This window comes from Canis lupus, chromosome 35, assembly GCF_011100685.1.
Source record: "Canis lupus familiaris isolate Mischka breed German Shepherd chromosome 35, alternate assembly UU_Cfam_GSD_1.0, whole genome shotgun sequence".
Taxonomy (NCBI): Eukaryota; Metazoa; Chordata; class Mammalia; order Carnivora; family Canidae; genus Canis; species Canis lupus.
The window spans coordinates 18,437,100-18,460,324 of NC_049256.1; the positions used below are offsets into that span (position 1 = coordinate 18,437,100).

At 40.3% G+C, this 23,225-nt stretch overlaps 1 protein-coding gene and 1 long non-coding RNA gene across 3 annotated transcripts in view; one reads left to right on the plus strand and one right to left on the minus strand.

Annotated features, from left to right (window-relative positions):
- Positions 1–8,342: 8,342 nt before the first annotated feature.
- On the minus strand, positions 8,343–23,089 carry LOC119867664. 2 transcript variants are annotated; one of them, XR_005384363.1, is made up of 4 exons: positions 22,951–23,089; positions 12,041–12,202; positions 9,746–9,907; positions 8,343–9,023 (listed from the first exon to the last, which is right to left on the minus strand). It is a non-coding gene; the product is annotated as an uncharacterized LOC119867664 (long non-coding RNA). The 2 variants fall into 2 exon arrangements; XR_005384362.1 differs by lacking the exon at positions 8,343–9,023 and having other exon boundaries at positions 9,579–9,907.
- RNF144B (ring finger protein 144B) overlaps positions 22,332–23,225 on the plus strand; it is a 74,105-nt gene continuing 73,211 nt past the window's right edge. Inside the window, exon 1 of the mRNA XM_038584251.1 lies at positions 22,332–22,435. The gene's annotated coding sequence lies outside the window, so the exon portion shown is untranslated. The remainder of the gene's footprint in view (positions 22,436–23,225) is intronic.

Sequence of the window (23,225 nt, forward strand, 5' to 3'; positions counted from 1 at the left end):
CTCCCGGTGCATGGAGCCTGCTTCTCCCTCTGCCTGTGTCTCTGCCTCTCTCTCTCTCTCTCTGTGACTATCATAAATAAATAAAAATTAAAAAAAAAATTTAAAAAAAAAAAAAAAAAAAAAAGAAACATGGAAGTCAGCCCTGAGTTCTTGAACTCCCAGATCTCTAACATCCTACTAATCCCCTAGTTCTGTCAATTCTATTTCTTTCTTTCTTCTTCTTTTTTAAAGATTTATGTATTTATTTTCAGAGAGAGAGAGAGAGAACAAGCATGAGTGGGAGGGGCAGAGGGAGAGAGGATCCCAAGCAGACTCTGTGCTGAGCTGGGAGCCCAATGTGGGGCTTAATCCCAGGACCCTGAGGTTATGACCTGAGCTGAAACCAAGAGTCAGAGGCTCAACCAACTGTACCATCCAGGCGCTCCAATTCTTTTCTTTTCTTTTCTTCTTCTCCTTCCCCTTCCCCTTCCCCTTCCCCTCCTCCTCCTCCTCCTCCCCCTCCTCCTTCTTCTTCTTCTTCTTCTTCTTCTCCTTCTCCTTCTCCTTCTCCTTCTCTTCTTCTTTCTTCTTCTTCTTCTTCTGACTAGATTTCTATTTATTTATTCATGGGAGACACATAGAGAGAGGCAGAGACACAGGCAGAGGGAGAAGCAAGCTCCTCGCAGGGAGCCCGATGTGAGACTCCATCCCTGGACTGGGGTCAGGCCATGAGCTGAAGGCAGATGCTCAACCGCTGAGCCACCCAGGCATCTCTCTATTTCTTAATAATGGTGAAGCTGTTTACTTTTCTCCAACTGCATTGCAACCGCTAGTCTCATTTCTCACCTGGACTACTGAAACATTCTTACCTAGAAGCACCTGTATTAAATCTTTCTTGTGTTCAACATATTTCTACACTACAGTCAGGGTGATCGTTAAAAAAAACAAAGATCTGGTGATATCAAGCTGCTTACAAGGGCTTTCCATGGGTTTTTAGTTCAACTTTTAAGCTTACAAATTCTTTCTCAATCATCTAGTCTACCTCTTCACCTTAATCTCAAAGCAGTCTTCCTCAATTTCTCAATAATCCAGCCTCATTGAATTCTATAAATTCTTCAAATACACCATGTATTTCTGCCCCCTGCCCTTTAAACATGCAGTTTTCTCTGCCTTGAAACTCTTTTTTTTTTTTTTTTTTTTTTTTTACTATTTATTTCCTGAGTCCTATTCATCTGGGTCTCAGCTTAAATGCCATTTCCATAGGGAGGTCTCTTTTCACCACATGGACCAGGATCTCAACCCTCGCTTCACAGTAGAATCACCGGGGACATGTTAAAATATCAGTGATCCAATTTACCTGTGCTGAAGTGGGGTATGAATCAGAATCACCTAGAGGGCTTGTTAAAACCAGCAGGAAACTCTGCTGCTGCTGGTATGAGGACCACACTTGGAAACCATTGCTCCAGATTAGAATAAATTCTCTCCAGCAAAGTGCTTCTGTAGTATCTCTGCATCGCTTAGCATGGCACTCTTTTGCTTTATTACCACTTCTAACAAAATGATCTTTTCTACTTGAAAAACAATCTTTTCTTTGTGAAGTCAGGCACCTTGGCTTTCTGGTTTATCTTTGTATCCCTTGGTTCTAGCACTGTGCCTGGCACACAAGGATTTATTCCATATTTGTTAAATGAATGAAAAGGCTGTGTTTGGGTACAAGGTGGTATCTAAATTATCTATGATTCAATTAAGGCAATAATAATATAGAGATAGCTGAAGTTTGCCCCCTATGATCTATCTTTAACTTGTTTCAAGTTTGTTTTTTTGTAAGTATTCATTCCAAATCCTGTTAAGGGCTTTGCCTTCAACAGCCCTATATTCTAATTCACCTTCTCACCATTACCACTACCTGCAACATACATAAGAAACAACAAGTCTTCTTTATCCATTCATCTTTCGATGGATGTGGTTTATGTATACAATGGAATATTACTCAGCCATTAGAAATGACAAATACCCACCATTTGCTTCGAGGTGGATGGAACTGGAGGGTATTATGCTGAGTGAAATAAGACAATCGGAGAAGGACAAACATTATATGGTCTCATTCATTTGGGGAATATAAAAATAATGAAAAGGAATAAAGGGGAAAGGAGAAAAAATGAGTGGGAAATATCAGAAAGGGAGACAGAACATGAAAGACTCTTAACTCTGGGAAACGAACTAGGGGTGGTGGAAGGGAGGTGGGCGGGGGGTGGGGGCGACTGGGTGGTGGGCACTGAGGTGGGCACTTGACGAGATGAGCACTGGGTGTTATTCTGTATGTCGACAAATTGAACACCAATAAAAATAAATTTATTATGTAAAAAAATAAGGCATTGGAATTAACAAAAAAAAAAAAAAAGAAACAAGTCAATATATCCTGGCTGATTGGGGTGCAAAACAATTTCATGAATATCTCACACTTAAATGTGGTGTGTACATGTCTGTGCTCACATGTTTCAGTGTATGGTAGTATATATTTTAGAACTGTCTTAGAGTAGAAGAGAATCAAAGAAAATGAGGAAATGTGCATTTGGTAGAGCTCCATTGCCAAATAATGTAGTTCTCTAGGACTAACCAAGCAGAGACTTTCTTTAGCCCTAGTAGAGTTATAGAAATGATATTTGGGGGGATGTTCTGAACTGGATTAAAATCTTTTTATTGCCTGCACAGTATCTTGAATTTTCTATTTCTTGAGTCAAAGACCAGCATAAATCATAATTTATATTTACAAAATACCGTATGCTTATTTATCATTTATTGGATATTTACTATATGAAGCATAATCCTAGAAATGAAAGACACACTTTCTGCCTTCATTCAGTTTAGTATGGGAGACATGCAAGTAAGTTGATGCTTAAAATATGGTAGAGTAAGTGCTGTGGTAGAGTTTGTAAAGACTTCCTTGGAATAGCCAAGTCCCCCTCCCAGACAAGTGGGGATCTATTGTCTTTCATTTCAGTAAGGGTATTAGCCTGGGGGTTGGGGAACTTATTGCAAGGTATCTCTTGTCTGTAGGTCATACCTTGGGGTACATACTGACTTCTTATATGCAGACTTATTTAAAGAAATACCAGGTAAAGAGGTTTATCAGACTGTTCATAGGAATTCATGCATGAGATTCACAGAACCACGCACGCTAGGAAATCTGCAACATTTTATTTTAGTTTTAAAGATTTTATTTATTCATGAGAGACACACAGAGAGGCAGAGACATAGGCAGAGGGAGAAGCAGGCTCACTTGTGGAGAGCACAGTTCAGGACCCTGGGATCACAACCTGAGCCAAAGTCAAATGCTCAACCACTGAGTCAGCCAGGTGCCCCTGTGCAACATTTTATGTATGTATGTGACTCTTCTGAGGGGAGAGCTCATTATCCCAGTCTCAAAGGGGCCTATGATTTCCACAAGGACTAGAACCATTTCTCTAAGATGTAAGCTGATGGAGAAGATGAATTGATAAAGAAATGATCCTTTGGGAGTGCTTGGCTGGCTCAGTGGGTAGAGCATGTGACTCTTGATCTCAGGGTTGTGAATTTGAGCCCCCACTGGGTATAGAGATTACTTGAAAAAAAAAAGTGATCTTGTAGAGTTGCTACAGGGATTTCCCTAGGATTTTATCCATGAATATAGAAGTTGTCTGCGATAGATGATACATTAAAAAGTATTTTTAAATGAAGCCATATTTTGCATTTACTAGTGTTTCAGTAAAAAAAACTTGATTGGATTATTTTATAAACTAAAAAGTTTAAGGAAAACATTTTTCTGTATTCATAAGTTTCATATGTAAACTTCCTATTGAGATACCCAGGGTGATGCCATTTCTGCCACCATGACTACTGCTCCAATGAATTCCACTAAGGGTTATCATTTAATTTGTATTTACTATGGGCCATAGGCTTTAGATATGTTTTCCTGATTTTCATAATTACACATGGCAGTCATTTTCTGCATTTGATAGGTGAGGCGATCAAGGCTCAAAGAAGTTAGGAAACTTACTCTAGACAAGACAGCTTGTATTCAGTAGAGGCAAGATTGGCAGATTCAAAGTCTATGTTCTTTTTATACCATTATGCTGACTTTCTTTATGATAATGCGGTTTAATCAAGGTGTTTCTGATTTTTAATAACTGAAATAAATTGGAATTAGCTTTAACAAAAAAAGGAAAATTTACTCTAAGGACAAAGGTTGTCTTGAGAAAACTCAAAGATAGGAATGCAGGTGGCTTCCGGAGGGAACTGGAACTGAGAACTGAAAACCATTATTCTCTTTCTTTCTTGTCTTACCTCCTCCCTTGCACATCTATCTGCTTTATTGTCCTTTTTCTGGATTTTTCTGTAGCTCATATAGATGGTAGAATATTATGGTTGCTGCATGGCTTTATCCAAGCAGAGATTAGCTGTCCCTAAATCCAAATTCCAAATTGCTGGTGGAGAAAATCCGATTGGCTCTACTGCAGACAGACATCCATTCTGGGTCCAATCAGAATTACATCGTCTGAACATGGCTGCCATGAGATTTGAAGGCAACATCCTTTGAAGGCAACTCGTAGGAATGTCTGACTCTTGTCTTTTCTCACTCATCTGGTTTGACTGTAGCCCATTCTGGGGAATCCAGTTATTACATGGAGAAGTCTAAGGGTTCTTCTACTCCCTACCCTAGGTTTGACCCATGATTATAGCTCTTTGAAGAGAAAACAAGTCTATTACAGACTTGGCCGATATGTTGTCACATCAGTGGTTTCCCTTTGGAAGAACATCATATCATCATCCCTTTAATCTTACTCCTTATAGCTTAATTGCCTTTATACATGTGCACACACACACACACACACACACAGGAGTACATTTACAGTATCTGCTCAGAAGCAACCACCTGCCTTCTTGGAGCTCAATTCTTGCCCTGAGGCTATAATAGCAACAACCCACTGACTCTCTTTGCCAATGTAAAGTGAATAAACCCTCTCCTAATCTGTTGTCCTTACTATCTCTTTATGATAACGTTGAGAGCCCTTTCCCCTATAGTCACTACTTAGACATGCTTCTGTTTACTTCCATTGGGCACAGGCGGGAAGAATAGATTCACCTAGGGCTTTTCAGAACAAATGGTCACCAACTCCTTTCCCAATTGAAGGAGTATCTAAGGAAGGATGTCAAACATCATCACCAGTTATATACATGTATACTTTCTATATTCTTCTGCAGCAGTAAAGAGAAAGAAACTCAAGGGGAAAATTTTTTTGTATATTTTTTATTGGAGTTTGATTTGCCAACATATAGTGTAACACCCAGTGCTCATCCCATCAAGTGCCCCCCTCAGTGCCTGTCGTCCAGTCACCCCATTCCCCTGCCCACCTCCCCTTCCATTACCCTTTGTTCGTTTCCCAGAGTTAGGAGTCTCTCATGTTCTGTCTCCCTCTCTGATATTTCCCACTCATTTTCTTTCCTTTCCCCTATAATCCCTTTCACTATTTCTTATATTCCTCAAGGGGAAAAATGTATTGTTAAATTTTTTGGTAGGCGGCCCAAACTTAAGAATATTAAGAGTTCCAAAAGTTTGTTTGCAGGTCCGTTGTTTAGAACTTGAAACTCATTTTACTATGGAAACAATATTATACTTGGCAGTTTAGGTTTCTAGCCCAACCATAAATGACCATTTGGTCTACAATAGAGCTGAAATGCTAATTATTATCTTGTGCTCATAAAATTGGAGTCTGGACTCTTTTGTGTCTAAAGCCCTGAATTCATTAGTTTTCTGAATACTCATTCCCTTGAACTTCTCTAAAGTTTGCTATTTTTTTCTGGAACTTTCATTTTCTCTCACTCTGAAGAAGGTAGAGAGAAAGCCTCGAGGCGTGCAGGTGAATGATAGGCGGGGGCTCTGAGTGTTGAAAGGTACAGCTGTGCTAGAAGGGTAGGTAGTAGGATAGAGAGTAGTTAGAGTTTGATATCCTTAGTGACTTCCCTAGGAGAGATAAGAGAGTGTGGGGAGGAGGACCAAGGGGAGAGGGGAAGAATGACTGGCTGTAACATTTCATAAATAGGTATTGTTATTGGTTATTCAGAGCCTGTGTGTAAAGGATTAACTATTTTTTCTTGTATGCAGTTCTTTCATTTGCTTTTTTCCCCCTCAATTAGCCTGCAGCAGATTAATAATGAATTTTATAGCATTGCCCATTTGTTTAGCTGAGTCCCTGAACTTACTTACCTCCCTGGGGTGAAGCATCACGATCGCACAGAAGTTTCGGTAGGTAACGGGAAGGTGTGTGTTGGGCTCTAATTGCATGGTTGTGTTGTGTAATCGCAACATGTAATCGCAACATCGCCTTCATGGAGATCCTGCATAAATGTTTTTAGTAGATGATTTCATCCCCTTTTCTGACTTGGACCTGGACAACTTTACATTCTCAGCAAGCAGATGGACAACAAGGTTGAAATAGGATCATGTACGGAAATAGTCTTTGAGTCATACACTTTGACTGTTCACTCTTCCAGGAAATTTGCCTCTTCCTTCTTGCAGGAGCCAATGCCGAGAATGGAGGTACTCGGAGTTGTTGGACTCTTCTTCCCAGTGTACATTTTATATTTTTCCTCTCAGTTTAAGATTGGGCTTTCGCTGAGATAGGAGTATCATCTAATTTGTTTTGGCAAAACACCTGGCCTTTTGCCCTAAATAGATGGTTAAAAATAGAATTAAAATGTTTTACATCAGCCTTCTATTTTTGGCCTCCTTACAAAAAAAAAGGTCCTGATTGGAGGTCAAGGGGGAGCTTGATGACTTTACTATGACTTTACTTTGGGAGGCAGGAGCGTGCTAACAGAATGTCACTTGACCTGGTTCTTAGGTCCTAGTCTGTGTTGTGCCAGGAACTGCCTTTTTGACCCCAGGGAAGTCTGCTCATTTTCCAGCGCCTGGTTTCTCCATCTGGAAAAGGGGAATGACAAAAGCGGCGAGAGGCTGTTGTGAGTGTTCAGTGAGCTGGTGTGTGTGAGAGCATCAGATGTAGTAACATGGCTGGAATAACAGATTTAAATTCATTTTCAGAGGTTGGAATGATCCTTCCTCTATAACAAACTAGTTTACAATGAGCCTGCACTTGTTCACTTACAAATTTGTTCATTTGTTTGTTTATTTATTTATTCATTCATTCATTCATTCATTCATTCCAAACCAAGAGTACAATACTCATGCAGGAAAGGAAACTCCTCTGTCATTTCAGCCTCGTTTGCATTTTTGAGCACAGCATCTATAAAGCACGGTGTAATTCGGGGTGTGGTGTAGACCACAGTGTTTGCCTCCTGCCCACTTGGAGCGTTTATTATCATGTTTTCTGGTGAGAGGCATAAGTCGATGCAATATCAGAGGAACATCTTGCACAGTCTGAACTGGTGTACAGAAACCACGAGCACGAAGTGGGCAGGAGGCCACGCAAGTTCACCATGTTCTTGTCAGCTCTGATTTGTGCTCCCCCTGCTCCAGTGTTGGTAGCCAGAGGCAGGGACCAAAACACCTGTGCTGCCTCAGGACCTGTGCAGGAGTGTGTGTAACAGTGAAAGGTTGGCAGCTTTGTGCATGTGTGTTTTGTTTCCCAGGATTTAAGCAACAACATCATACTAAGGAGCACCCTGACAAGTGTTGTCTCTGTTGATCAAAGATAATATGATTTTGGACTAGTGAGGAGGAGAGCTTTCAGCCCAAGTGTGCGCATAGGGTCATGAGAAAGGAAGACAGATACTTGATGGGGTTGGGGAGGCTCTATCTAATGCCAGTAGGATGGTCTAGGAGCCCGACTCTAAAGTTTCTATCATTTGTCTTGATTTATTTTCTCTCCCCTTTACATAGGGAGGTGAAGGAGTCATCCTTCTTCACCCTGTTTCTCAGTTTGCTGTGTTCATGTTTCCCACACCTGGATGGCTTATCTCTAGTCACAGATGCTTCTTAGGGCAGTCATAAAAGCGCCTCTTGCCTTCAGATAAAATCTGGAAGTTTTAACGAATTACTAATGAGCCTCACTGGATTTAAGAAAGCACTGGGTGTGAATAACTATTGGGAATAAAGTTAGAGGTGGTGCTCTATGATGATCTGCTTTTATTATAGCTTGAAAGTTTATAAGTGAGTATTTAAAAAAAAAACAGATTTATTTATTTATTTATTTATTTATTTATTTATTTATTTATTTATTTATTCATTCATTCATTCACAAGAGACACACAGAGAGAGGCAGAGACATAGGTAGAGGGAGAAGTGGGACTGGATCCCAGGGCCCCAGGATCATGACCTGAGCCAAAGGCAGATGCTCAACCGCTGAGCCACCCAGGTACCCCTAAGTGAGTTGTTTTATTTTTATTTTTTATTTATTTTTAGTTTTTAGTGAGTCGTTTTAAAGTTGAGGTTTTTTTGTTTTTGTTTTTTGTTGGAATGCCTTAGCTGGGGAAATGTTTTCTGCTTTCAGTACAACTTATCTTCTGTCCCTCTCTTTAGATTTGCTCACGTGGTTCCTTTCATCCAGCTTCCTCTCTGTGGCTTCCCATACTTCTTGCCCAGACTCTCCTTGTGCTGCAGGGCAGGGCTCACAGAGCTCCTTCCTGGGTCCACGTGGCACTGCTCTGACCTGCATACACATCTGACTTTTCCTACATCATGTGAAATGTTGTGTGTTTTATTTATTTTTGTACTGCCAACACCTAATAATGAATGGAGTAGGTAATAGGAGCCTAATAAATGTTTGCTGAGTGAGTTCCGTCACTCAGAGTAAGAGCACCATGCTGACGATGGAAGACCATTGATGGAGGAGGCCATCTAGTCTTATGGGGGAGGAGGCAGGTGGATGCGGAGAGGGTGTGTCCCCTTGAGTGACATTTTGGAGCATGGGGAGCTGTTCATCAGGGGAAAACGGTGGGGAGAATAGCATGGGAACATGGAGAGCCAGAGGAGAAACTTGGAGTGCCTGAAAAGAGTTCCATATGGCTGGCACTTAGATGCAAAGTGAAGAGGGCCGAAGGGGGATCTGAAAAGGGAGGGCAGGTCATAGGTTACTTTGAATTTTGTGCCAAATAAAAAAAATCATTTGGGTGGGATTGGATCTCGTGAGGTCATTTGATTAGCTCAGGTATTATTTCATTAATTTTATGTAACGATTACTTCACAGGAAATGAGTGGGCGTATTGGTCCGTGTTTGAAATAAAAGTTTGCTGGAATCACAAACCGGACTTAGAGGTAAAAATGTGAGGGTCATAGTTTAACCCTAAATGGTCTGTATCATGAGACAGCTTTGTAGCCGAATCTGTACTCTTATGAGCCTTTTTCTGATATATCAGCTACTAAACATTTAAAAATGTGATCACTGTAGATATTTTTCTACAGTGACTACTTCTGTGAAGATACAAGGTAATATATACAAAATAATTAGTACAAAGTATCTTGCCTGGCACCCAGTAGGTGCTCAACAGTATAATCTGTTTCTCCCCCAAACTGGCCAGACCTAAGGAAGCTTCTACTTTATGAACTTTTAGGAGAAACTGTAAAAAAAAAAAAAAAAAAAAAAAAAAAGCAACAACACCCTGGCCCTAAGTGTGTATTTGTTGAAATATCCGTTAATTCTTTGGTAAGAATTTGGAATTTCCTTGGTGATTTAAACAAGATTTCCTCTATCAAATGTGCTCATTGTGAGAGTCTTACCAGCACAGATCTGATGTGAGCACAGACTCTTCAAAGCCTTGGTGGGACTACCTGTTTTAGCAGTTGCTCCCATTTAAAAATAGTTCCAGCTCCTGGCACTTCAAGGTTTCAGGGAATCAGGCAGAGGCACTCTGGATATGCAAGAATATGTTTTTCTCTTGGATTTGTAGGTGGGCAGCAGGTTTACCTGATGTCTATCAGTGCTGACAAATGCTGAGGAGGAAATCAGATGGCAAATTAGAAAACGAAAACTTGAACTAGGTGTTTGCTGGGTACCATCCAGGAGTATTGCATGCCTTTCGTTTGTTTTGATTAAATTCCAAGGTGATACAATCATCCGGCTGTTAAAAATAATTAAGTGTCTTGTTTTCTACTTAGAAGTGTAATGGTTCCAGATTTGCAAGTCAGAATGCTTTTGCAGCGGGACACTGGGACACTGGAACACAACCCTTGTTCCTGGGATTGAGCCTTTCGGTGAACAGGGCAGTTTATCAGGTGACATCACCGAGACACCTTTCAGGGAGCATTTCTTTGGAGATGTGAGATTTTCTAAACCCCAATTACTAGAAATAATAGGATTACCAATCCACTTGGACAAAAACAAAGCAAAGCCATACCAAATATAAAATGTAGAGATGTTTAAGATCACATTTCCTAAGTATATATTCCAGTTAAATTGGAAATCTATAATAAAAATATGACACCCCCCCCAAATGCCCCTGGAAACTAAGAAATGGTCTCCCAGATAAACCTTTGATCAGAGAGGAAATAAAAAAGAAATGGTACATTCTTTAGAAAGCAGTAAAAATGATACTTCATACCCCAGTTTTTAGGGCATAGTATATCCCAAAACTTTCCTCAAAGGAAAGCTTGTAACAGTAAATAAATAAATAACATACACATGTTATATATTTATATTATATATTATATACATATTTATATTTCCTTCAAAAAGAAGAAAAGATGCTGATAAAGTTAAAAGTTAGAATTAATGGACTAGAGGATAAAAAAAGCAGAAAGATTAACTAAGACAAAAAATTAGAAAAAGTAAAAATATTCAAGATGAGGAATGAAGAAACACAACCACAGAAGCAGGAGAGTCTGAAAGAATTATACATCAAAACTGTAAAACTCTATAGAAACAAATTTGAAAATTTAGAAGGAACGGACAATTTTTTACACAAAATGTCCTGTTGTCCCATCTCAGCATTGGTTCTGGACTTTATTATTTTAATGTGCACTAAAATGAGATGAGATGGTAGTCCTCTTAGGTTATCAGGTTGTGCTATGATCTCTAATAGTGTGTGTGATATGTGTATTGTGAGGAATGTTTTTACTTTAAGAGGCTTAAGTATGATCCTGTATTCCAACCCTTCCCCCCCCTCCAATTCTCTCCAAATGCAAGTTAGCTTACACTTCCTTTAAAGAACAGCATGTAGAGCTCCTGCCTAAGAAAATGAAACACATTCCTGTATTGGTGGCTAAGGACCACTAACTCCTCCCAGTCCTGCTGGTGGTGGGAGAGTTTCATGAAAAATTGAGTCCTGAATTTCTATTTCCTAAGGAAGATGGTGATGACTGTATAATTGACACATCTACTGAAGCAACATCCCTATCTACTTTAAAAGTTTGTAATTATTTTAAGAATGCTTTGCCCAAAGGTCATGATTTAGCACCTGCAGCCACAGAAGGTGTCATTAAATTTTATTCTGTGAAGCATGACTTTTCATTTAGATCAAATGGCTCTTCCAAATCTATTCTGCACATTTTCAACTTTAAGTCAGCTTATGCACACCTTAAAAAGTGAGGTCATTGCTGTTGATCTGTTGGCAGATGAGTTAACACATAGATTATGCTAGTTTCATGTAAATGTTACCAGATGCTTCAAAAAGAAAGTCAATTAAAATTTTAACCTAAATGGTGTAATTATTTTCATAGAATTCAGAAAAGCTTTTAGAAAAATCATTCCTCTGAAGTTTAAATATTTAATATTACTGTGGATTCTATTATAAATTTGTTTAAAAGTTTACCATCAAAAAATGAAATATATATATATTTGTGTGTGTGTGTGTGTGTATATATGTATATATATATATAATTTTTTTTTTTTTGGATTTTAGAAAGCAAGGTGGAGAGGCAGAGGGAGAGAGAGAGAGAGAATCTTAAGCAACTTCATGCCTGTGGTGGAGCCCAATGCAGGGCTCCATCTCACAACCGTGAAATCATGACTCTGAGATCATGTCCTGAGCTGAAATCAAGAGTTGGGATGCTTAACCAACTGAACTATCCAGGTGCCCCTGAAATTTATATATTTTTAACAACTCTGTTGCGGTAAGATTTACTTACCAGAAATTTTACCCATTTTAAGTGCACAGTTGGAAGACTTTCAGTAAACTTCTGCAATCATGCAAACAGCACTGCCATTCAGTTTTAGGCTGCCTCTAGTCACCGACCGCAAAAGCTGCCTGGTGCCCCTTTGGAGTCAATCCCCACATTCACATTCAGCCCCTGGAAAGTAATGAAAATTATTTATTTTTCAGTGAGAACACGAATAAGGATTTTGGTGACGCACAATATCAAAGAATACACAGTGGAATTACTAGAATAAGAAATCCGTGGAATATAAATGTGCACATATAATTGCACATAGAAATCATTATTTCTTTCAAACAAGCTTCAGTGAAAATAGAAATAACAGCCACATTTTACAAATATTTTTCTTGATACACTAAGTTGGTGAACGACATTTTTGTGATGGAGGTGACGTTGAATATGGATGGAAGTCCTTTGGCACGCAGTTTGTTTTTTGTCCTTGCATCCCATTATCAATCAGATTTAATAAATATTTTGAGTCTTTGAAGAATTGCTTTGTAAATCAGTCTAGCGGATAGTATTGACCATTTTTTGCAAAGGGGTCCTCTAAATTTGGGTTGTATTTTGTTTGAGTCCAGTTAGAAATTTTTAATCAAAGTATTAGTTAATGGAGCAAGAAAAACAAATATTCAGGCTTTGAAGTTTTACAAATTGTAATTATGGAAAACAAAGCTTGCAAACAGGAAAAATATGGCAAATTCACCTTGCCATATTTTTAACGTTAAGATAAACCAAAAAAAAAAAAAAAGATAAACCAAAATAAAGTTTAAAAAATGTTTTAATGAATACAAACATGTCATTTTATTCATTTAAAGTTTTATTTCTGAAAAAGTAGAATTTATCCTTATAAGGTAGGAACTGAGCAAGTAAATGATAAGAATTCAAATACAGTATACAGAATTCAATTTTGAAATTTTATAGTTCCACTTGGAATATCTGGACTGTGGAAAGAGTCTTTTGATAGAAATACTATTTTTAATTGGATATACTTCTGTTTTCCTCAATAACTCAAAATAGATAGAATTTTAGAAGGTCTGTGATTTCAAGATATCTAACTTTGATGATACAGTAAAAAGCATCACAAATAGAATTCACTTAATGAATTTTCTTGTATAAATATTTCTCAAAGAAAGGTATTAAAAGGAAAAAATACAGTGTCTTTTAAAATACTTTGGCTTAAATATTTACACGCCTCAATATAAATATAAAAATTAAGAATCTACTCCATGTAGTAGAATTTTCTCTGAGCTTACTAGGTATTTGAGCACTGAAGAGAAAGTATCTTTTCAATTAAAAATATTATGCTCTACATAAAAGAGTTAATCAAAGGGTTCAATAATTTCAAATGTATTAAATATGAAATGTGCCTTTGAAGAAAAGTGCAGGAATTTTTATTTAAAAAATAAGATTATATTGAAAATATAACATCTTTCATAAAAATAGCAACAACTCAGTAACACAATAATTAAGTACTTGAATATGCACCAAGAATAATTCCCCTTGCCATATTTTTAATGTTAAGATAAACCAAAATAAAGTTTAAAAACAGTTTTAATGAATACAAGCATGTCGTTTTATTCATTTAGAGTTTTATTTCTGAAAACAGTTTTTGAATAAAACCATTCAGTCCAGTCCAGTTTGCAGACCAATGTATTTGTCTGCAAACCAACTATTTTGTGAATCCCCTATATATTTTAAAAGTTATTTGATTTTATTAGCATCTTTTTTCATTCTCAGAGTGTCCTCGTTTGGGCAATTTTATGGTCATTATGTCTTTAAGAGTCGGATGATTACTTTGTTATTTCAAATTTTCTAGGTCATAGAAAAAAGATAAGCACCTCCCCAATTCACTTTATGAAGCCAGCGTACCATTAATACCAGTATAAGATAATACAACAGGGTCAAGAAGGTATTATTCCAGGATATATATTTGGTTCAATATGAGAAAATCCAGCCACCGAATCCATTATGTAAAAAATTTAAAAGTAACATGATCATATTGGTAGTTGCTGAGAAAACATTTAGTATAGTTCAGTACCAAACCTAATAAAACTCCTACAGAGGAATAGAAGGAAACTATTTAGACATAAAGACTATTTGTGAAAAATCTAACAACAACTTTATTTTATATGGTGAAATACTAAAACCAGTTAAATAAGGATCTAGATTAGAATGTCTGACCAGCATTTTTATTTATCATTATGTGTAATGTAGGAAATGCAATGAGATAACAAATTATATTGCTGATATATTTACTGGAATGGAAGAGATTAAAAAAAATTTTTCTGGTAGCTGAGATGACTGTATATACACCCCCGAATCAAGACTAAATTAGAAACAGAACAGCCACTCTAGTGGAATTAATAAACTATTTGGGGAGAAGGCTGGATGTGAGATAAATGTAGAAATTGAAAGTTTTTCTCTAAGCAGTGAATTCTGAGAAATGGAGGAATTGTTCCCTTAAATAATAAAACCATAAAATATACATAATATTTAAATTTCCCACAGTTCAAAACTAGAATAGCTACATGGGTTTTTAAAAATTGGATAAAATGATCATAAAGTTTTATATTGATAAATACCCTATTGAAGTTAAGTATGAAATATAGCAATATTATAGACCACTATAATCAAGATGGTGTTGGCTTAGCAATTGACAAGTAGACCATTGGAACAGAGTAGATTTAGAAATATATCATTCAGGTCATTGGGAAACCTTTTTAATCAAGACTGGAAGCCCCAGATTAATATCCAAAATATATAAAGTACTCTTTAAGTCATCACCAAAAAAACAAGTTCCAATTAAAAAATGGGCAGAGGACCTGAATAGACATTTTTCCAAAGAAGCCATACAGATGACCAACAGTCCCATGGAAAGATTCTCAATGTCATTCACCATCAGGGAAATGCAAATCAAAATCACAATGATCTCATTCACACCACTCAGAAAAAGCCAAGAAATAACAAGTGTTGGTGAGGATGTGGAGAAAAGGGAACCCTTGTGCACTGTTGATGGGGTTGTGAATTGGTGCAGCCACTGTGGAAAATAATATGGAGGTTCCTTAAAAAATTAAAAATAGAAATACCATACAGTCCAGTAAACCCACTTCTGGGTATTTATCTGAAGAAAATAAAAACGTTAACTTGAAAAGATGTGCACCCCTAGCATTATTTACAATAGCCAATATATGGAAGTAACCTGAGTGTCCATTAGTAGATGAGTGGGTAAGGAAGAGGTGGTATATACACAATGGAATGGTACTCAGCCATAATAAAGAACAAGATCTTGCCATTTGCAGCAACAACATGGATGGATCTAGAGAGCATAATGTTAAGGGAAAGAAGTCAGAGAAAGACAAATACCATATGATTTCACTTATATGTAAAATCTAAAAAACAACTAATGAACAAACAACTGCAGAATCTTTTTTTTTTTAAGATTTTATTTATTTATTCATGAGAGACACACAGAGAGAGGCAGAGACATAGGCAGAGGGAGGAGCAGGCTCCCTATGAGATCCTGATGTGGGGCTTGAGATCACAACCTGAGCCAAAAGACGCTCAACTGCTGAGCCACCCAGGCGCCCTAAAGCCCCAGATTGTTAAATATAGAGAACAAATTGGTGGTTTCCAGAGCAGGGTCAGTTGGGTGAGGGTGAACAAAGTAGATAAAGGGGATTAAGAACTACAAACTTCCAGTTATAAAGTCAGTAAGTCACAGGGATGAACAGTACAGCATAGGGAACCTAGTCAATGATACTGCAATAACATTGTGCGGGGGCTGAGGGTAACTGCATTTACTGTGGTGGGCATTCTGTAATGGAATTGTCAAGTCACTATGTTGTACACCTGAAAGTAAGATATGTCACCTGTACTTTAATTAATTTAAAAAAGACTGGAATCCCCAGAAGCTAGATAAGAAAAGGGAGGCATATCTGAATATATACCATCAAAAACCATTTTGTCCAAGTAGTAACAAAATAAATCAAGGCATCAGCTTCATTTGGAAGAAGCGTTTGTAAAACATATTTCAGGCAATGTGTAATATAAAAGACCTCTTACGAACAGGAAAAATATAAATGATTCTAAAACAAAATGGACAAAGAATATGAATAGGTAATTCACAGATGTGAGATAAATGATGTGTGTGTGCACATGTGTGCACATGTGGTGTGCTTAAGTGAGCAGAGAGAAAAATGCTTACAAGACACCATAGGCTGTTATCTTTAGCATGTGGTCAGTGAGGGGCTGATGAGAGTAGGAAGTGAAAAACATGCTGTGACACACTTCTGACCACTGAGGAAGATAGACAACAAGAATAATTTGAATAATTTGAGCGCTCCCTAGGTGCCATAGTTGAGGAAGAAAGAGAAAGCTGAGTTAGAAGTGGAAAGAATAGAGAGGACTCCGGGCAGTAAATTATTTTTTTCACTCCTGGCCTTATGAGATGTTGATTACTTGTAACTAGTGGCACAGTGACTTCCTTGAGATAGGTATAGTTGAGTGGGTCAGGCATAATATGAGTTTAAAAATTATTGGGAGGTCCTTGGAAAAGGCATTTTGCAAAGACATGTCACATGACTGCAATCCTTGCTTATTTAAGCTGATCTTCATATGCTTCCTAATCTATGATTGCTCTCCAGAGGCCGAGGGGAATGAGAAGGATCTACTTAAGGAACGAACAATGATTTGTAAGAAAGATCTTTCAGATTCCATTCTTTTTTTTTTTTTTTTAAGATTTTATTTATTAATGAGAGAGAGAGAGAGAGGCAGAGACACAGGCAGAGGGAGAAGCAGGCTCCATGCAAGGAGCCCGATGTGGGACTCGATCCTGGGTCTCCAGGATCACGTCCTGGGCGGAAGACAGGCACTAAACTGCTGGGCCACCCGGGGATCCCCCAGATTCCATTCTGTTGACAATGCAGACATTGTTGCACGGAGTCTCTGGTTTTTGCTAAAGTTGTTAATAAAAGAAAAGTCCTTGAGCTGCTCTTCCTGAGGACCACACTGCGGCATGGTGCTGAGGAAGGTCTGGACGACTTCAGGTGTAAGGTGGTAGATGTGGAAAGGAAATAAGCTTCCCACGAGTAGGGGAGATTTTTTTCTCTTGGAGGATACCGAAGAAGATCCCTCCCTCTCAAGGTACCTGCATTTCTCAATCCAGCATTCATCTAGCTGTGGCTTCCACGCCCTTAGTTTGGTTTCTTTGATCTGTTGCAGACAATAATATTTGTTAGTTCTATCTGGCTTCTGGTTTCACTGGGGACTTTATGATTCATTATTTTGTAGGAAGAGAAGAGGGGGCAACCAATTGCTACAGTATCTGGGATGATGACTTATGGGAACGTTGTTTAGGGATTTTTTTTCATTGTCTGATACGTAGGAATTTGGAGATGTTAAGTGGAGAATCTTTTTTTTTTTTTTTGGTTAAAGACTTATTTGACAGCATGGGGGAGGGGAGAGGGACAAGCAAGCTCCCTGCTGAGCAGGGAGGAGGACATGGGGCTCTATTCCAGGACCCTGAGATCATGACCTGAGCCAAAGTCAGTTGCTTAACAGACTGAACCACCCAGGTGCCCCTCTCGTGGAGAATCTTAAGTCAGGGCTGATGCAGTCATTTTTTCTGTAGTTCGGTGATGAACAATAATTCTGAATCCCATTTTCTTATTGGCCTATAACCCTAGCTGGCTAGTGGTGTTATATAAGGAATGTTCAGAGTCTTGAACAACTGAATCCTTTGGAGTCTTTTTCTTTTGTAAGCTCTCCATCTGGAGTCACGATGGGTTCTTGTGTGGCATCATGGCAATGACGGCCTGAGAGGATTCTGGTCAAGTTTTTCTTGTTGGGGCTCAGCAGGTTTTGACTTGCTCTGTGAGATGTTCAGATGCTCTTGTATGGTTGAAATAGAACCAAATGACATACTTCCAGCTTTTTGAAAACCTTGTTATCAAGTCTCAGGTAACTGGATGACTGTCAAGTCATCCTGAACATATCCCTTGAATAGTTTCTATCACATTATTTTTGTGATGTTCTTAAGTCTTATTTTGTATTGTGTCTGACTCTTTTTTAAAAAGATTTATTTATTTATTTATTTATTCATTTATTCATTCATTCATTCATGAGAGACAGAGAGAGAGAGGCAGGCTCCCTACCGGGAGCCCAATGCGGGATTGGATTCCAGACCCAGGGATCATGACCTGAGCCTAAGGCAGATGCTCAACCACTGAGCCACCCAGGTGCCCTATATTGTGTCTTACTCCTAGTTTTATGCTTAATACGCTCAATAAATGTTGACTGAATGTATAAATGAGCACCATTAGATGCACCAGAAAAATGCAAATGGAGTTATAGCTGTTTGGAAAGCAGAAATGACCAAATTGGCATTGGCAGAGCTGGTGACCTTTGCCTTACATCTTTTCCTGTGGACAGAATTGCACTTTATTGCAGAAGCTGGTTTCCCAATACTTGTGTTCTTTTGTCTGGTTTTTGAAACTGAGCAAATCTTTTTCTTTAATTTAGGTTTTAGTGCGGGATGTAATTAAGATGTCATATCTAAGGTATGTGTTACTAATTTACCGACTCAGGTATATTAGAGGAGTAATTTCAACTGCATAAGAATGCATCTTGATTTTTCTTTATATTAAAGAGAGCAATGTTGACGAGAAGAAACTCCACTTGATTCACTTCTTATGTAGGACCTCAGTGCATTTTATAACACACACCTATTAGATACTACATGTAATAGGTATATATTATGTAGCATCTTATACATATTGAGAAAGCTAGTAATTCTATTCTATATTTGTTTTTTAGCCTCCTTATGTAGGGAAAACTCTGAGCAAGCTTTGGATTTACTCTGGGTTTGCTTTTTTATGATTTTTGGTATATCGCAAGGTAATGGAATTCCTGTTACAGTTTGGATTACTTACTGTTAATGTGAAGATTTTGTTTGCCTTTTCTTTAGGAAGGTCTGTAATTCAGATTGGGAGATGACTCTCTATGATGAATATCCACATGACTGCAGTCTCAGGTGGACAGTTTGTAATATCATGTCTGTTATTGCTCAGACAAAATACTGTTCTAGATGATAGTGGCTGGATTTTACTTCTCAGTCTGAGATATCAAATGTTACATTCATTTTGGCAGCCTAAAAGAAGCAGTTCCTCCTTAGGCATATTTGGGGGGCTTCTCTTTCACCTACCCTTTAAATACTGGGGTTCCTTTGCGTTCTCTTTGCTTGCTGCCTTCCTCCCTCCCTCCCTTCCTTTCTTCCTTTCTTTTTCTCTAAGTAGGCTCCATGCCCAGCGTGGAGTCCAACCCAGGGCTTGAACTCACCACCCCAAGATCAAGACCCGTGCTGAGATCAAGACTCAGATGCTTAACTGACTGAGTCACTCAGGTGTCCCTGGATTCTTTTTTCCGATTCCTTTCTTTTCGCTTCTCATTTCCTTTACTTAGATGAATAACATTGACCGAATTCTTACTGCATCTCAGGACAGGGCCGTGCTGTACAGCTGAGCAGGTTGTGTGCTGCACAATTTCAGGAGGTGACGTTCACTGGCCCACCGTAAAGACTTGTGTAGTGTCATTAGGCACTGTGCTTGATACTTTACAAACCCCTTGTTGACCCTCACAACAGCCTATGCGATGAATATCATCATTCCTATTTCATAGATGAGAAAACTGAGTTTTGGGTATGTTAAAACTTGTTCAAGCTTACACAGTAATGAGTGGGCAGTAAAGTTTGTATGGGTCCAAAGCCTTTGCTTCTCTCTACAGTGTGCTACCTTTTGTGGGTGATCTCAGCTCTTGGTGAGCTCATCTGTGACCACTACTTCAAGGTTGCTGATTACTAAAAGACTCTCCACCTTCTGTTGATGGCCTATGAGACAAGTCTTCCAGTATGTCCCAGAGGCACCTCAGATTCTGAAGGATTCAGATGGAATCATCATTTTCTGTATGACTGCTCCTCCTCTGTTTGCACTCTCATTTCTTGGCACCAGCAGCCTGGGCTCTTCTCTCGCCCAGCCTCCACATCAAATTGGATACCAGGTCCCTCCTCTCACTTCTGTTTCTCAAACATCTCTCCACTCATCCCCTTCCTTTCTAGGCCAATGGTCACTATATTGGCTCAGGCCCTCATTCTTTGATTCTGAATGCATGTGCTCTGACTTAGGACAAGGACTACCTAGGTGCTTACAGGGGCTGTTGCAGCTGGCTCACCTCTCTCCACCTTCCCCACGTGGCTGCTTGAAGACTCAGCTTTGAATCACTTTCTCAGGGAAGCCTTTCTTGATTGTTTTCACCAACCCCTTTCCACAGCTCTTCTGTGTACTCCCAGAGAGCATCATGTTTATCATTTCACTCACCATAGTACCCTACTCCTTGATTTTCTTGTCTGACTCCTTCCCTGGACTGAGAGCTCTTTCAGGACAGGAACCAGATCCAATTTATCTTTGTCTTTCTAGCATCTAACAGCTTGTCTGGGAAGAGATCAATAAATGATTGAGGGGCACCTGCGTGGCTCAGTTGGTTAAGCGTCTGCCTTCGGCTCAGGTCATGATTCCCGGGGTCCTGGGATTGAGCCCCTCATTCCTAGTTATTTTATTCCAGATCTGAAAGAGTTGTTCTATGTGTTTAGTTAATCCTGTTAAAATGTTAATGTACTTTTTATTAACTTACATAGTGAAAATAATCCATGCTGATGTTATTTAGTTACCCAGTTTTCCCCCCTTTCTTTCTGCCATTTGCAACAGCAGGCGGCATGATCATTGCTTAACATATGTTTTCAGGGGAGCAGCTTCTTCCCTTATCCTGTTGACAAAAGATTATAACTTAATTGCATGATAATTTAGAAAGTGGATTCTGTGTTGAACTTTGGTCTACAGTGCCAAAGTTTTGCATTGAACTAATGAATAAACTAACCTTTTAGAAGGGGCTTTGTTTATCTTTCCTAATGCCTCTCCATCGACAGTGGCCACTACAGTAAGAAAATACCTTGAGGTTGATTATCTTATTTATTTTTATTTGTTTTTTAAAAGAGTTTATTTGAGAGAGAGAATGAGTAGGGGAAGAGGCAGAAGGAAAAGCAGATTCCTCACTGAGCAGGGAGCCCGAAGTGGGGCTTGATCCCAGGATCCCAGGATTGTGTCCTGAGCTGAAGGCAGATGCTTAACTGAGCCCCCCAGGCACCTGAAAGTTGATTATCTTAGCGCCTAACTACCGCTAAATTTGGAGCTAGACCATCCGTGGGGTGGTCATTAACGTGTACCTTTTCACCTAATACAATTCAGGTCTCATTCCAGTTCTGCCCCTCTCTGGTTCCGGCCAACCACTTCAAACTCCCTGGCCATCAGGTTCCTTGTCTTCAAAATTAGGCATTTCGACTAAACTTGCCAGAACAACTTTTCAGCCTCAAATGTCCTCTGATAGATACTATTACTTTGGGTCCCTCCCTACTGTGTGCTCTCTGTCTTATTTTCCTTGCCTTCCTTCTCTTCCTCCCCCAGTAATGGACTGGTCTGGGCCTGTCCTACCATCATGTAGGTACGCTGTTTTCTTCAAGCGCATGGCTTTGACCTGTAGGTTTTCTTGAACAGGGAGGGCTGAGAAGCAGTTTCCTTATGTTGTCTGGAGTGGTACCCACTGCCCCTGCTTCACTGGCACGCTCAGATCCCTTCCACAACAGACAGTTGGGTCTGTTCCTTTTAGGAAGCACACTCCTGGCTGCCTTTGCAAAAGTAGAGTGAGGTTGCCCAGCAGGTACAGAAAGATTCCTGTATCACAGCAGGGACATTTCTAAATTGCAAGGGTTCAACAGATTAGGGACTGTGATTGTGACATGGGGAGGGGAGGAGAGGTGGTGGCAGGTGTGAGGAGTGAGTAGGTGTATCATGTTTTAAACACACAAGTTAAGTGTCAGAGATTTTGTGGTGAGGAGGGCACATCATAGCATACCCTACAGCTTCTGGATTGTTGTGTTACCTTCTCTTCAACCAGATCCAACCTGCCTGCCAGGTCACAGTGGGTTCCCACATCCAATCTGTTGCTAAAGCACTTCAAGCAAAATCACTGTGTCATCAAGGTGTGCCTTTATTTTAGGAGGTAAGCGAAGACTGTCCTGCTCTGAATTGCCTGTGTTCTCATTTAATCAGGAGACGCAAAAGGACAAATCAGGGACAGGGTGTTTCCGATGAGATGTGTGGCTGGGAAATGTTTCTATAAAAACAATTGTGCTGCCAGGGTGGGAAGGCAGGTTGGGGATCCCAAGTAAAAGAGAGATTTTCGAAGAGCCGGGAAGGAGGGAGAGAGGGAAGGAGTCCTAGCGGGAACAAGGGCGGATGAGCCACAAGCTTGCAAGGCCAAGAGGTGAAATGTCCTGCCTGGTCTGGGTGGGGTGAAGGGCATTGAAGGGTTGCCAGCCAGGCACCCTGCCCCGGATTTCTGCAGCGGTAGTCCCAGGAGGGGGTGGGGGTAGAGAGAGAGACCAAGAAGGAGGAGGGGGGAGGAGGAGAGAGAGGAGGGGGAGCAGGAGAAGGAGAGAGAGAGGAGAGAGGAAGTGGGGAGAGGACAGGAGAGGGAGAAAGAAGGAGAGGGAGAGAGGAGGAGAAGCAGGAGAGGGAGGGGGAGAGGGAGAGAGCGGGGAGAAGGAGAGAGGGAGAGAGAGGAGGAGAGGGAGAAAGAAGGAGAGGGAGGGGAGAGAGGAGAGGGAGAGAGGAGGAGGAAGAGGAGGAGAGGGAGAGATAGGAGGAGGAGAGAGAGAGGAGGGGGAGAGAGGAGGAGGGGGAGGGGAGGGCGAGGGGCCGCGAGCGGTGCAGCGAGCGCAGGGGTCCAGCCTGCGGGCGGGGCGGGGCGGGGCGGGGCGGGGGTCAAGGGCCCCTCACCTGCTCTCCAAGTGCGACCCAGATGCCAAGTAGGAAGTGCCGCGCCTGCGCTTCCTGTATAAGTAAGCGCGCGGCTCGCAGCGCTCCTGCTGCTCGGGGCTGGCGAGCTGCGCCCCACGCTCCGGGCGCTCCGGCCGGCGGGCGGCGGGCGGCGGGCGGCCCCGCTCCTCCTCCGGCGCGGCTCCCGCCCCTCCTCCCCTCCCCTCCCCTCCCCTCCCCTCCCCGCCCCCTCCCCTCCTCCCCGCCCGCCCGGCCGCAGCCCTGCGGAGCGCCGA